This window comes from Aulonocara stuartgranti, assembly GCF_965226115.1.
Source record: "Aulonocara stuartgranti genome assembly, chromosome: 23".
NCBI lineage: Eukaryota > Metazoa > Chordata > Actinopteri > Cichliformes > Cichlidae > Aulonocara > Aulonocara stuartgranti.
In genome coordinates this window covers 35,942,495-35,956,214 of record NC_138958.1, presented here as the reverse complement: position 1 = coordinate 35,956,214, position 13,720 = coordinate 35,942,495, and the positions used below count along the sequence as shown (strand labels likewise).

Here is a 13,720-nt window from a genome sequence, read left to right as displayed (position 1 = left end):
ATCAACACTGTTGCTTCTACATTAAACAGAAGAGCAGCGACATGGCTGCAGGCCTCTGCGACTCCGGCCTTGCAGGTGCAGTGGGCGGCTTCAACCTTCCCTGTGATGCTCACGGTGACCCATGGCTGCAATGCTGGTTCATTCAGTCTTTGAGAGTGCAGGACCTGAAACACACACAAAGTTCATTTAAAGACAAGAACTAATGAGCCAAGGCCGACGTAAATGTGTTTTATCTACTTTATCATAAATGTAACAAAGTGTTTAGAAAGTTAGCACATACATGTAATTTTTCATTTCTTTATGTGTCCATCTATAGAACACTGCATGTTATAGTGTAAATCTGCCTGCAGAAAATGAACCTAAAGTATGTACCGGTAATGCAAGGATGTCATCACTTTAGAGATGGAGAAAGCATAAAGTGACAATTATGAATCCCTTAATATGATAAGGAGATTCTGCAGGTCATTGATCAATATATAAAATTAAAATAAATTGTATTTTTAGTGACACAAGATACAAACATGGAAGCAAGATGTTTAATTAGGATTATTTATAATAAATATGAATAAATTAGTGCAATTTATTTAACCATAAAGAATAACAATCCTTCAGGAGAATGTCACATCAATGCACTGAACTCGCTATGTTATCCACCTAACAGCCTCCACATGTTCTCACTGTAATTTCCCCTCATGAATGAATTTATGCTGCACTAATCTGAATGTTTGCAGGGAAATCAAACGCATTTCACTCGCAGTACTCGAGCTGACTTACCTTTGCTTGAATGACGACTTGTACGCGCTGATTCCACAGATAAGGTACGAAAATATGTCAGGCTACGTCAGTAGCGGTTGGTCTTCAGGGTTTCTACTCCACGGCCCTATTTCATACTGGTCCACATTTCCAATGCACGCTATTTTCTGCAAGTACCGCTGCTTCGCCTCTGAATGAAATCGGTCTCTATACAGTTCATTCTCTTTTGAGCTGCTTTTAAGCATCTTTCTTGAAGTCATCGTTCCAACACAGTGTGTTTGGTTTGATTCGTAGACCCCGAAAATGGCACTGCGCTCCCATAATGCATTGCGGCGTGACGTCAACTCCAAAGCCCTATAGACGGTTTCCATCTGATCCAGGCAGACAGAACAATGGACAGTGGTAAGAAGAGAGGAGGGGGTCGGGCTGTGTTTGTGAACGATAGATGGTGTAACTCTGGGCATTTACCTATCAAAGAGACGCTATGCTGTAAGGACATTGAGGTGCTAGCGGTTAACATGAGACCGTACTATCTACCGTGTGAGTTTACATACGTGATTGTGATATCTGTGTATGCTCCGCCCTCTGCTAACGCTGCAGCAACCTGTGAGGTCCTGCACACTGTAACCAGCAGACTCCAAACACAGCACCCTCAGGCCCTTTTCCTGATCTCTGGGGACTTTAATCACATCTCCCTGTCCTCCACTCTCCCCACCTTCACAGAGTATGTCACCTGCCACATCCAGAGACAATAAAAGATTGGAATTATTGTATGCCAACACCAAGGAGGCATACAGGTCATCACCTCTCCCTCCCATGGGGGGCTCAAATCACAACCTGGTTCATCTCCAGCCTGTGTAAAAAACTCTAGTACACAGAGAACCAGTTGTGAAACACACAGTTAGGAAATGTTCGGCAGAGACTGAAGAGGCCCTGAGGGACTGTTTCCGTTCTACTGTGTGGGACAACCTCTGCAGCCCCTGGAGGATGACCTCACCTCAACAGCATCACAGCCTGCATTACGGATTACATGAACTTCTGTGTGGACAACACCGTACCCAGCATAAAGGTACGGTATTTTTCTAACAACAAGCCATGGATAAATCCTGAAATTAAGGCTCTCCTCAAGGAGAACAAGAGAGTCTTTATATCTGGAGACAAACAGTCGCTGTGAGCTGTCCAGAAGAAGCTGAAGTGGAAGATAAGGCAAGGAAAGGAAAACTACAGGAGGAAGATGGAAGAGCAGCTGCAACAGGACAACATCTGAGGGTTTTGGAACAGCCTGAAGACAATCTCAGGACAAAAACCAACCCCCCCAGGCTGCAGGAGACTTGGGGTGGGTGAATGACCTAAATAAATATTTTAATAGGTTTGATCAACCACCCACCCCTCCCCCAGCTTTGTCCCCCCTGCTGCAATCTCCTTCATCTCAGGACTTCACACCTCTCAGCTTCACACCTCCCAGCTCCCAATCATTACACCCACCCCCGGCTTCTGTGGACTCCAACATACACCCCCCCCAAAATCCACTCTTTCTATCTCAGCACTTCAAGTGAGGAACGAGCTTCGCAAGATCAAGGTGCGGAAGGCTGCAGGTCCAGATGGCGTCAGCTCCAGGCTCCTGAGGTACTGCGCAGATGAACTGTGTGGCATCCTAGGATATCTGTTCAACCTGAGCCTGTCGCTGGGGAAAGTACCACAGCTGTGGAAGACCTCCTGTGTGGTACTGGTACCAAAGACCTCCCATCCCAAGGACCTCAGCAGCTACAGGCTAGTAGCCCTGACATCACATCTGATGAAGACCCTCGAAAGGTTGGTTCTAAACCATCTGCACCCTCTGGTGAAGTCTTCATTGGATCTGCTGCAGTTTGCTTACCAGCCTGGCATTGGGGTGGAGGACGCCACCATCTACCTCCAGCACCGAGCTCTGACTCACCTGGAGAAGCCTGGCAGCACTGTGAGGATCATGTTCTTTGATTTCTCCAGTGCTTTAAACACCAACCAGCCACAACTTCTGAGAGACAAGCAGGAGCTATCGGGAGTGGACCACCACATGTCCCAGTGGATGCTGGACTACCTCACAGAATGCCCATGTGAGGACACAGGGCTGTGTCTCTGATACGCTGGTCTGCAGTATGGGGGCCCCACAGGGAACTGTACTGGCACCGTTCCTCTTCACCCTCTACACTGCAGACTTGTCCATCAACTCCCCACGCTGCCACCTACAGAAGTTCTCTGACGACTCTGCCATAGTTGACCTCATCACAGGTGAGGACAACTCAGAGTACAGACAGTGGACTCTGGACTTTGTGGACTGGTATCAGCAGAACCACCTGCTGATCAACGCTGGGAAAACCAAGGAGTTGGTGGTGGACTTCCAGAGATGCAGACCTACCACACTGACACCGGTGAACATCCAGGGAGTGGACATTGAGATAGTGGACTCGTATAGGTATCTGGGTGTTCACCTGAATAATAAACTGGTCTGGAGCCACAACACTGATGCTCTTTACAGGAAGGGTCAGAGCAGACTCTACTTGCTGGGGCGGCTGAGGCCATTTGGAGTCCAGGGAGCGCTTTTAAAGACTTTCTATGACTCTGTGGTGGCATCATTTTTTTTACAGTGTTGTATGTTGGAGCAGCAGTTTATCGGCAGCTGAGAGGAAGAGGTTGGATAAACTCATAAGGAAGGCCAGCGCTGTTCTGGGATGCACCCTGGACCCAGTGCAGGTGATGGGAGACAGGAGGACTCTGGCCAAAATAACATCTCTGATGGACAGAGCCTCCAACCCCATGCATGTAAATGTTGCTGAACTGCAGAGCTCCTTCAGTGACAGACTGCTACATCCTCGATGCATGAAGGAGCGTTTCCGCAGGTCCTTCCTCCCTGCAGCTGTCAGACTGTACAATCAAAAGTGCTCCCAACAATCATAGATATTTACATCTGTGCTGTAACTGCAATAATTTAATCAACCGATTCGCACTACAACCTGGTTTGCCTCTCATCTGTAGTTAATTTTATTTAATTTAATAACTGTACAGTACTCTGTTTATAGTAACCATTGTCCTTAATGTAAATATGTAAGAAAAATTGTGTATGTTTCTGTTCTATGTCTTGTGTACTGTTTGTTGTATAGGTGTCTTTCTTGCTGCTATTACAACCAAATTTGCCCTAAAGGATTATTCTATATTTCTATTCTATTCTATATAATATAAAAATATGAAAACTGAGTTATACTGAAAGGATTTATAAACGTTCTGAATAATTATTATTTCACCAGTCAATAGCATTCAAGGGCATCTATCCAACATGCATGCCATATTTAAAATATAAAGCTCTCGTGTCAATTTCAAGTAAAGCTGGATCCATTCAGGTAACAGTGCACTCGTTATGTGTCACACTGAAGCTAACAATTGGCAGTGAGGTAGCCTAGATAATGGTACCAGGTCAAATCCTAGATTTTCATTTCAATCACTTGCTTTGAAGTTGAGAAACGTTTATCTTGGGAGCCACTTCATGCTTTTTTTAAACCTGGAGTTATTTGAACTTGCTGAATGTCATTGGCTTTGGTTTGGTCACCACATTGCTTTGGATTGATCCCCCCCATTTAAGACCATAGCCTAATTCTCTGAAATGATCATTGTTATGCTTTGAGTTTATGAATAACATTCATTATAATAATGGCAGAAAGCTCTTCCCCAACTCCACAGACATCCTGTCAGCCGGTAAAAATAAGAAATTTGCATCTTAGTAGTTACGTTTCATGTCGCATCACTTTATACATACTTCAGGGTAACTTGCGATAATTTCTTCTGTTTCTAAAGTTGGCAGTCTGGATAGATACATTATTGCTGGCAAGTGCTTCTATAGAAACCTCTTTATCTCCAGCTGTGCATGATCAGCAACCAACCCCTTCATAGTATGTCTGATATGTTTCCTGCCACCTATTTCAGCTGATGATGAAACACTAATTCCTTAAACTTTCTCTCTGCGGCTGCATCTCTCGTCCTGAATTGTGGTGATAAACAACAGAGTGATGAACACTAAGGAACAGCTGACAAATTACTTGGTCTGTTTCATTCTAAATGCCAATACTTTCATTTGCAAGAGGAGCAAAACAAATGGGTAACGGTGTGATATGGCAAACTGGGGACCTATGATCCTTTCATGCATCATTTTAAGTGACACATTACTCAATACAGATATTCCCCACTGGGAAATCAATACAGCCAATGAAAAAAATCAAGTGTTAACTTTGGGATAAAAGGAAAAATTTATTCCAAATAACAGGCTGGTTTATAGGAGGCATTGAGGTTCTCGAAGGGGAACTCGCTTTTGATTCTGTTCCATTTTTTCTTTTTTACTTCTGTCCCTCTTTCCAGCTTCTGTCTTTTTTGTTTGTAATATGCTGGATGGCTGTAGGGTACTATAAAGCTAGGTTTGTGAGAGTGTATTAATGAAAGAAACCACCTGCACCGAAAGCCATTTATCAGATCACAGTGTGGCTAGCTGACACTGAGATACATTGTGCGGTACATTGTGTGCAGATATATATGTTTGTGTGCCTTCTCAAGGGTGTGTGTAAGTGTGTTTCTACTCAAGTGTTGTTGGTGTGACACATTCATCACAGGGGACATAAATGAGCTGAATTCAAGCTGTGGAAGGGCACAAGGGGAAAGAATAGGTGTTAACTGTGGAGAAAAATAACGTGTAAGGAGATGGAGGAAAAAGGAAAGGAAGCAAATGTTCAGACAGGAGTGAAGTGATATAAGTGTGTGAATGCTTATGTGTGTGAGTGCTTAATGGGGCTTAGTCAAAGACTCAGTGGAGAAACGGCTGCAAAGACCTGCCTTCTGCATTGCGTCGTTCGAAGGTCACTGCATCTCAGGACATGGTCTCACTGTGGTTCAGGTGTCTCAAAGTGTGAGATTTTACACAAGCTTAAAAAAAGTGTGAAATCTGTGATTGCTACTTTTGCACAGCAAAAGACACCTGTAACACATATATAGTACTAGCAAAGTAGGTATACAACTTAAGGGAGTGCATGCATGTCCTTGTATTCTCCAAAACATACTGTTACAATGGTGGATGCTCATTTCATAAAAAAGTTAAATAATGAAGTCAGTGCATGAGTAATCTAGTCGAGTACATGCAAGTGCTTGGTTTCTGCTCAGTGTGAAGTCAGTAAGGGCAGAGAACCTTATATAACTTATAGATCACCTCATTTGGCGACTGGTTGCAAGTAGCTATGGTGGCCAGCTGGTTTCCCAGAGGATGACCACCCAACACCCTCGGCCTTTTGATTGCAAAGTGAATGATTCAGTGACTCACTCCAATCACTCTCAGTCAAGAGCTGCAATTAACTGCTGTCTAATTTATAAATGCAGACAGATTGTCAGAATGTTGCAGTCAATTGCAGTCAGTGTGTACCGGTGCCATGTCGTTGAAATAGGGTGATTCAGTGCAACTGATCACCAACAGATAGTATTCTAATCATATTCCTATATTAAAACAAGGTTGCAGAGCACCTATGTCATTTTGCTTTGTCAACTATTTCTGGAGGATAATTTTCATTTCAGTTCTAGGTTCTGACTGGACTATTTAATGCAAATATCTGCGTATGTAAACAACAAATTTGCGATTTTTGCTGATTTATCAAAGTTAATTGCAAGTCGATTGTGTGTAATTGCCAACTTGACCCCATTCAGTCGTAGGCTGATAGCACACTGGCTTTGTCTTATTGCTGTTTTATGGCAGTCATGATCCACTGAAGTCACTTTGAAGATGGCAGCTGACTGTCACAGACTTGGTTCCCGTCTTTGGAGCAGTCATTTCAAAGGCAAAGGGACTGCAAATTCATTGCACACGGCTGCAGTAATTTTAGCTGTGCTGCAATCTCCATGCACTTTTTTCCCTTGTGTGACTGGAGTTTTAGGGTCACTGCTCTGACTGTGAGCCAATAAGAGGAAAGTTGAAAGCTAAAATGATGACAAGGAGGAACTAAAGATCAGCATCAGATTCCAGTATGAGGTAAATGAGGACTATTTGAAGCTGAGTCATGCACAGCTGCTCAGGTGGAATCCACTAACAATCACACGGAGCTGGAAATGAGCAGAAATGATTCACTTTATAAGCTGCAGCTTCCTTACATATAGTATTGTGTCTTAAACATAACGTTTATTTCTCAATTGCTTCCCCAAATACGTAGGCAAGCAAATTTGTATTTGTATCTTGCAGCAAATGAGAAAAATAAAGCCATGATTCAGCGACAAAGAAAACAAACAAAAAAAACTAAAAATCCCTCCCACTTTTTTTAAAGTAGTGTTACGTTGTGGTGCAGTGGTTAGCACTGTCACTTCTCAGCGAAAAGGTTGTGGGACCGAGGACTCTCCTGCATGAAGACTGAATGCTCTTCACGTGACTCTGTGGGTTTTTGTCATGTATTCTGTCTTCTTCCGACAATCCAAAGAAAAGTATAGCAGGTTAGTGTGAACACCAAAAGTTTAACCTTTTTTTTTTCCTGTTTGAAAAAAACACATTATAATTTTCTGTGAAAAGACACAACACGCCGAGCTAAATGAAGGGTAATGACATTTAGGACATTATTGTAACCCTTTATGGTTAACACATTATAATAAGTGCACACTATTAAGCATTAGTTAATCATCTGTTAAGTATTAGTTAATGGTTACTTAATTCTCTCTACAGCATCTACAAAGTATATCTCATAATCAGTTAATAGTTTTCAAGCACTGTTTTAAACACTTTATGCATGATTAATAAGCTAATGTACAACACTTTTTATTAATTATGTTTTCATGTTCTAAAACTCATTGATTAATCATTTATAAACGCTACTCTGCATCAGTTACAAACCAGTCATCTCAGGATGTTCAATGGTATACAAAATCTCTGGTAAAAGGTAAGTAGATGGTTAACATACCCTACATAATACTATAAACTCTACATGTACTACACATAGTAGTTTCATACTAGATGTTTTATAAACACTGAATATCAGGGTTACATCAGTCAGCTGCTATATCTTAACAGATGTCTTACAATACATTTATAACTGTCACTTAAAGGCTGCCAAAGCTGTAACTCACTATCGACCAACTTCTTTTTCGATAGATTATCTATAAATACCCATAAATACCTTAATAAACTTATTTAGGAAGTTACAAACCATTTGCTATCTGTTAGTAAAGTATCTTGAGTGAGTCCATCTAAAGTGGGGACCATATATACCTTACAACCTATTTATAGATGTGAACGTTTTTAAAGTACATTGTAACAAAAAATAAATGACAACACACAGGGTAGATCCAGAACGCACTGTATTTTTAAGATGCCAATCACAAAAACATGAGAACAATGCTTACAGATTGGACACACAAATTTTGATACACAAATAAAAACTGTCATAAACTATCAGCAATATTTGAGGTAATACAGAACACAGCTGGATGCAAACTATATGACCTGTAGCTCTTTACATTAAGTTTTCAAATAACATTTTTAAAAAGAAAAAAAAAAGCAGTAGCAACATTCAGAATTATCTGTATTTTTTGGAAATGCCATATATCAGTCTCCCCAATGTACCATTTTTGTGTTTTTTTGTGAGCCACTCGTTCCACTCAATAACTGTAAGGTGTTCTGACAGTAGTCTATCATTTCTGTTACCCCTGAGTCTCCAGATTTGCTCCTTGTAAGACCTCCAGGCTCTCTCCAGATGTTGGGTATGGGCACCTGTACGAGGGTCAACATACCACCTGCTGTGGTTAACAGTCATACCCTAAATTTGGGAGTACACGATAGGCCCGCCATTCATCACTTATCACTGAGGAACCAATCCGGACATGAAGGGTAATCACAGGAACAAGATGTCTTCGAGATCTTTTCTCCACAAGTCGCAAGATAGGCCTCGTTTTCCCTCGATGTTTTATGCCCAGCATTCCAAAGATCCACTTTCTTCTTTTCCATCCCCCAGCCATTTTTCCTCTCCCATACTGATGCAGAAACAAAAAAATGGAAAAAAAAAGACTAAATGATACTATGAAAGGTTGATAAATATATAGATGTAATATTAAATTACAGTCACAAAAACTTACCTTTCGTTTGTGACGAAAGTGACTCTCATCAATCACAATAAACTCCCTTTGGTCACCAATCTGCTGACCTGTACGATGTCTCAATCTTTGAACTGCAGCCACACATACCCTCCTTATTTTTTTGGACATTTTACTAATTGTTGTTGTACTGCCTGCAATGGTGTCAACTATCATGTCAATTTGACGTAATCGCAGACCCTGAGAAAATTTTGAGAGAAAAAAAACATCCTTACAAAAATCTTTTTCATTATTTTTTTTCTGTAGTGTTTAAGCTCACCTGTAGATAAATTGCATCCAGCGTTGAAGTGAGACTTTAGAACGGCTGAAAAGTGACTTGTGTCTGACGGAGGTTTGTTTGACGTGTCCACCATGTGTATGGGCAGAAATCTGTGCCATCAGAAACTGAATACGAATAAGCTAAATTTGAATTTGAATTGCTCAGATTGAATCTGAATTGTAACTTGAATAAATGCTTTTAAAAACTGAATATGAATTATCCTAATTTGAAATTCAGTTTATTGGTCTGAAAATGATCATCACTAAATTGAAATTGAATTTTATATTTTGAAAATGAATTAATTTCCTTTGAAACCGTATTTTATCCTTTAAAAATTTAGCTCTCGAATAATTTCAGATTTACTTCTCACCATTCAGTTTCAGTTCTACAATTCAGTTTCAGTTCCAAAATTCAGTTTTTTGGGGCTTACATCAGCATCTTGAGCTGAATTAAGACTTCAGAAGTCATTCGTCATGTCGAATGACCAGTGGATAAACGCTCAGGTTTGTAATAAATGTATTATTAGCGTCATGTTAACAAATGATAACCGTACGAAAACTTTTATGCTTATTGTAGCTGTTACCTCAAAACGCTAATTTAGCGTAGTTTGTGTTGGATTCAGCTTTGACGAACAAATATGATCGACTGTTTCTAGTAGAATTCCAAAGTTGTCATCTTGTACCCTGTCAGAGCCCTGTATGCTTGCAGAGACCCCTACAGTCATGTAAAAAGGAATATTATGAGAAATTAATAAATATGAATAAAAATAATATTAAAGGGATTTGGAAAACATTAAATACCATCATTAAAAATGGTTCTAGGCAGTCAAATTATCCTTCGTATTTCGCTAATAATGATAGAAATATTAGTAACATGAGTGATGTGGTTAATGAGTTCAATAAATTCTTTGTAAGTGTTGGGCCAGACTTGGCTGATACAATTCCTGATATAACAGATTCTGCAGAGAAAGAAACTAAACTCATTGACTGTAATCCTCATTATATATTACAGTTTACTTTATTTGCAGATGATACAAATATTTTTTGTGCTGGAGAGAATTCACAGCAGCTTTTGGAAATTGTCACACAAGAAATGATTAAACTGAAAACATGGTTTGACAGGAAATAGTTATCACTAAATTTGAAAAAAAAACTACATTTATGTTATTTGGAAATTGTAAAAAAGATGCCGGAGCAAAATTGTTAATAAACAATGTTGAAGTTACGGTGGCTGGGAAGTGCAAATTGCAACAAATTAAAAAACCACAACAAATTAAAAACCCGCAACAAATTAAAAAAACCCCACAACAAATTACAAAAACCCGCAACAAATTACAGAAACCCACAACAAATTAAAAAACCTCACAACAAATTACAAAAACCCACAACAAATTACAAAAACCCGCAACAAATTTAAAAAAACCTACAACAAATTGAAAGGGATTGTCTGAAATACCGGAAGTGACGCAACAATTAGCCTAATCCGGTTGTTCAGTGATGACGCGACAGATCCTACTTCCGGGTCTAAAGTAGTCTGCGTTTAATATGGCTTTTGTGTTGTTAACATGTTTAATGTTATGTATTTTCTTCTATTTGATCTCAAAAAGCTCCTAAAACAGTCAGTGATCCCTGTTGACCTCCCTCGGCTTTTATTACCACTAATCATTTATTTAAGCTCAGTTTTTAAAACCTTAGGATGTAACTACAGCCCAGCCCATGCAGCAGTATATGAATGACTAACCTCGTATTGTGGATGGATTATCTCAGTTGTTCTCCTGGCTGAAGTTTGGTCCTTTTACAGCATCCTGCCATGCGATTACATTTGTTTCTGACCACTGAGAACACTCACGTTAACTTTTATCGAGTGGAAAAAAAGTTAGCTTGTTTATATTATGCTAACATAGCTGTGTCGCTAGCAGTCACGTAGCACATCATTATATACCAGTTAGCCCAACTTCAGTAACCCTACAAACGTCACTGCTGTTTAGTTTTCTGTCTTCATTTATGTTGGAAGTGATAACAGAGCTGTACGTTTTAATTTGTTTTCAAAACCCCGCAGTCAGGACATGCTATATTGTATTTAGATAGAAGCTAGCGAGCTAACTTCCTGCTAACTTCTAACTCCGTTAAATGTCATAAATTCCGTTTTCATGGATGCCTGGATGTTAAACTCAATTGTTACACCTGGTAGTGCAGAACGCTGATCATTTTATTAAAGATGAAAGACTTTAGAGAGTTTTTCAACTCTCAGTAATGCCATAGTGATCGTTTGATATATGGACCTGCAGCGGAGTTTAGACCCAGACGTCAGACTGAACAACCGGATAGGGCTTTTGGAGCGTGATGTCACGAGAGGGAGCGTGGCCATGATTTTTGGTTGAGGCGCCATGTTTCTGGGCCAAACAAAGCGCTAGCGAAAGAGGAGCAAAAGTACACGGATAACACCAGCTATGGTTCGTACTTGCTGTGCGGTCGGTTGTAAACTTAGATCGCACGACCGGCAAGGGAATAAGGTTGAAAATGGTTTATCTTTTCATTCTTTCCCCACCTGGAAGCAACATGAGGCAGCTCATGTATCGGATGTTACCAAAAGAAGGCGTCTAGTCTGGATAGCAGCTGTGAGACGAGCTGATATCCAGTTCTCTTCCATCTCCAAATATCTGTTGGTGTGTTCCAGACATTTTCATTCCGGTAAGTTATAGATATGTTCATATCACTCTTTATCCGGTCATTGTCACAAAGATGGCGGCGCGGCAATAGCACGCAGCGGCCACTCCGGAGCCAAAGTGGTGCTACATTGTTTATTGTTTACATTTTTGTGTGTAGCGTGTTTATTTTGCACTATGTATGGATATCGTCACAATATCTGTGCTAGTTTCTAGTTATTGCTCATCGCTCGTGGAGTTTGTGACTGTTAGATGCAGACCTTTTTATTTACCACGGGAATTCACCACTGTTTTCATTATCGGAGTGTACATTCCACCTAGCGCTAATGCTAATGAAGTGCTATGGGAACTGTATACAAATATCAGTGAACTGCAAAATACACACCCGGATGGACTGTTTATTGTTGCTGGAGATTTCAACCATGCAAATCTGAAGTCAGTGCTTCCTAGATTCCATCAGTATGTGGACTTTGCAACGAGAGGGGAAAGCACGCTGGATCTTTGTTAGGTTTTGTATTGTTCATTGTCATTTATGCTTAGAAATATTTAACCATATATGCTTAGAGGTGTATAATCATTTGTAGATTGAAAGAATGTCTCATCCTAGGAGGTCTGTAACAACTCTGTGTAGCATGAAGAGGGGAGTGCGTTCACTCCTCTCCAGAGTGTTCTGGCATAGATCACACACCTCCTAGGAGAGGCCGTATCTTCTCTTGCTGATATATGGTTTAGCAAACACACGTATATCTGTTTAAGTATAAGAGCCTTTTGTTCAGATGGACCCGCTAGACTCTTCACAGGGTCACATCTTGACCTCACACAAATCACACACACACACACACACACACACACACACACACACACACACACACACACACACACACACACAGGCAAAGTACTCTTTGTGTGTATGTAGACGTCATATGTTAATGAACCTATGCATATACATGTAACCTCAATAAAAGCGCAGTGTTACGGGAGAACGAACGAGAGCAACTGGGGTCAAGCGAAGGAACGGCGCCTGTACGGTTATCTCCCGTGCACGAGAAACATGAAGAACTTTGCCTACTCGTGTCTTGCTTTGCTGTGTAATTATATTGTCCTCAACGTTCCAGCAGATAGGTTCAAGCTACAGACCTATCAATCTTGTTTACACAAACATCCCCGGCGCATATCGGGCAGAGCCCCGCCCCCACCTCGGCTATTCAGACCACATCTCTGTTATGCTAATTCCAGCATACAGACCACTCGTCAGGCGATCAAAACCGGTTCTGAAGCAGTTGAAAACCTGGCCAGCAGGAGCCATCTCTGCTCTTCAGGACTGCTTCGAGAGCACTGACTGGAACATGTTTAGGGAGGCTGCAACTTACAGCGACTTCACTGACTTGGAGGAGTACACGTCATCAGTGTCCAGCTACATCAACAAGTGCACCGATGACGTCACTGTCTCCAAGACCATCATCTCACGATTACTGCGGAAGTGCGTGCACTTCTGAGGACCCGAGACTCTGCCTTCAAAGCGGGAGATAAGGTGGCACTTATAAGAGCTAGGGCTGAACTTTCTCGGGCCATCAGAGAGGCGAAGCGGGTTAGGCCAGAGAATCCACAACCACTTCAAGCACAGCGGCGACACACGGCGCATGTGGCAGGGCTTACAAGCCATGACTAACTACAGGACGACATCACCTGCCTGTGACAGTGACGGCTCCCTCCCAGATGCGCTGAACAAATTCGACAGGCAGAACGACGTGGCGGCGAGGAAGACCACCCCTCCTCTGAACGACCAGGTCCTGTGTCTCACTACAGCTGAGGTAAGGCAAGGCAAGGCAAGGCAAGTTTATTTGTATAGCACAATTCAACAACAAGGTGATTCAAAGTGCTTTACAGAGACATTAGAAACAAAAACAAAT

At 41.2% G+C, this 13,720-nt stretch overlaps 1 long non-coding RNA gene across 2 annotated transcripts; it reads right to left on the bottom strand.

Moving 5' to 3' along the window:
- Positions 1–8,037: 8,037 nt before the first annotated feature.
- Positions 8,038–11,917, bottom strand: LOC309701110. 2 transcript variants are annotated; one of them, XR_014274870.1, is made up of 3 exons: positions 10,886–11,917; positions 8,869–9,066; positions 8,038–8,766 (listed from the first exon to the last, which is right to left on the bottom strand). It is a non-coding gene; the product is annotated as an uncharacterized lncRNA (long non-coding RNA). The 2 variants fall into 2 exon arrangements; XR_014274871.1 differs by lacking the exon at positions 10,886–11,917 and adding an exon at positions 9,146–9,360.
- Between the last annotated feature and the right edge of the window lie 1,803 nt (positions 11,918–13,720).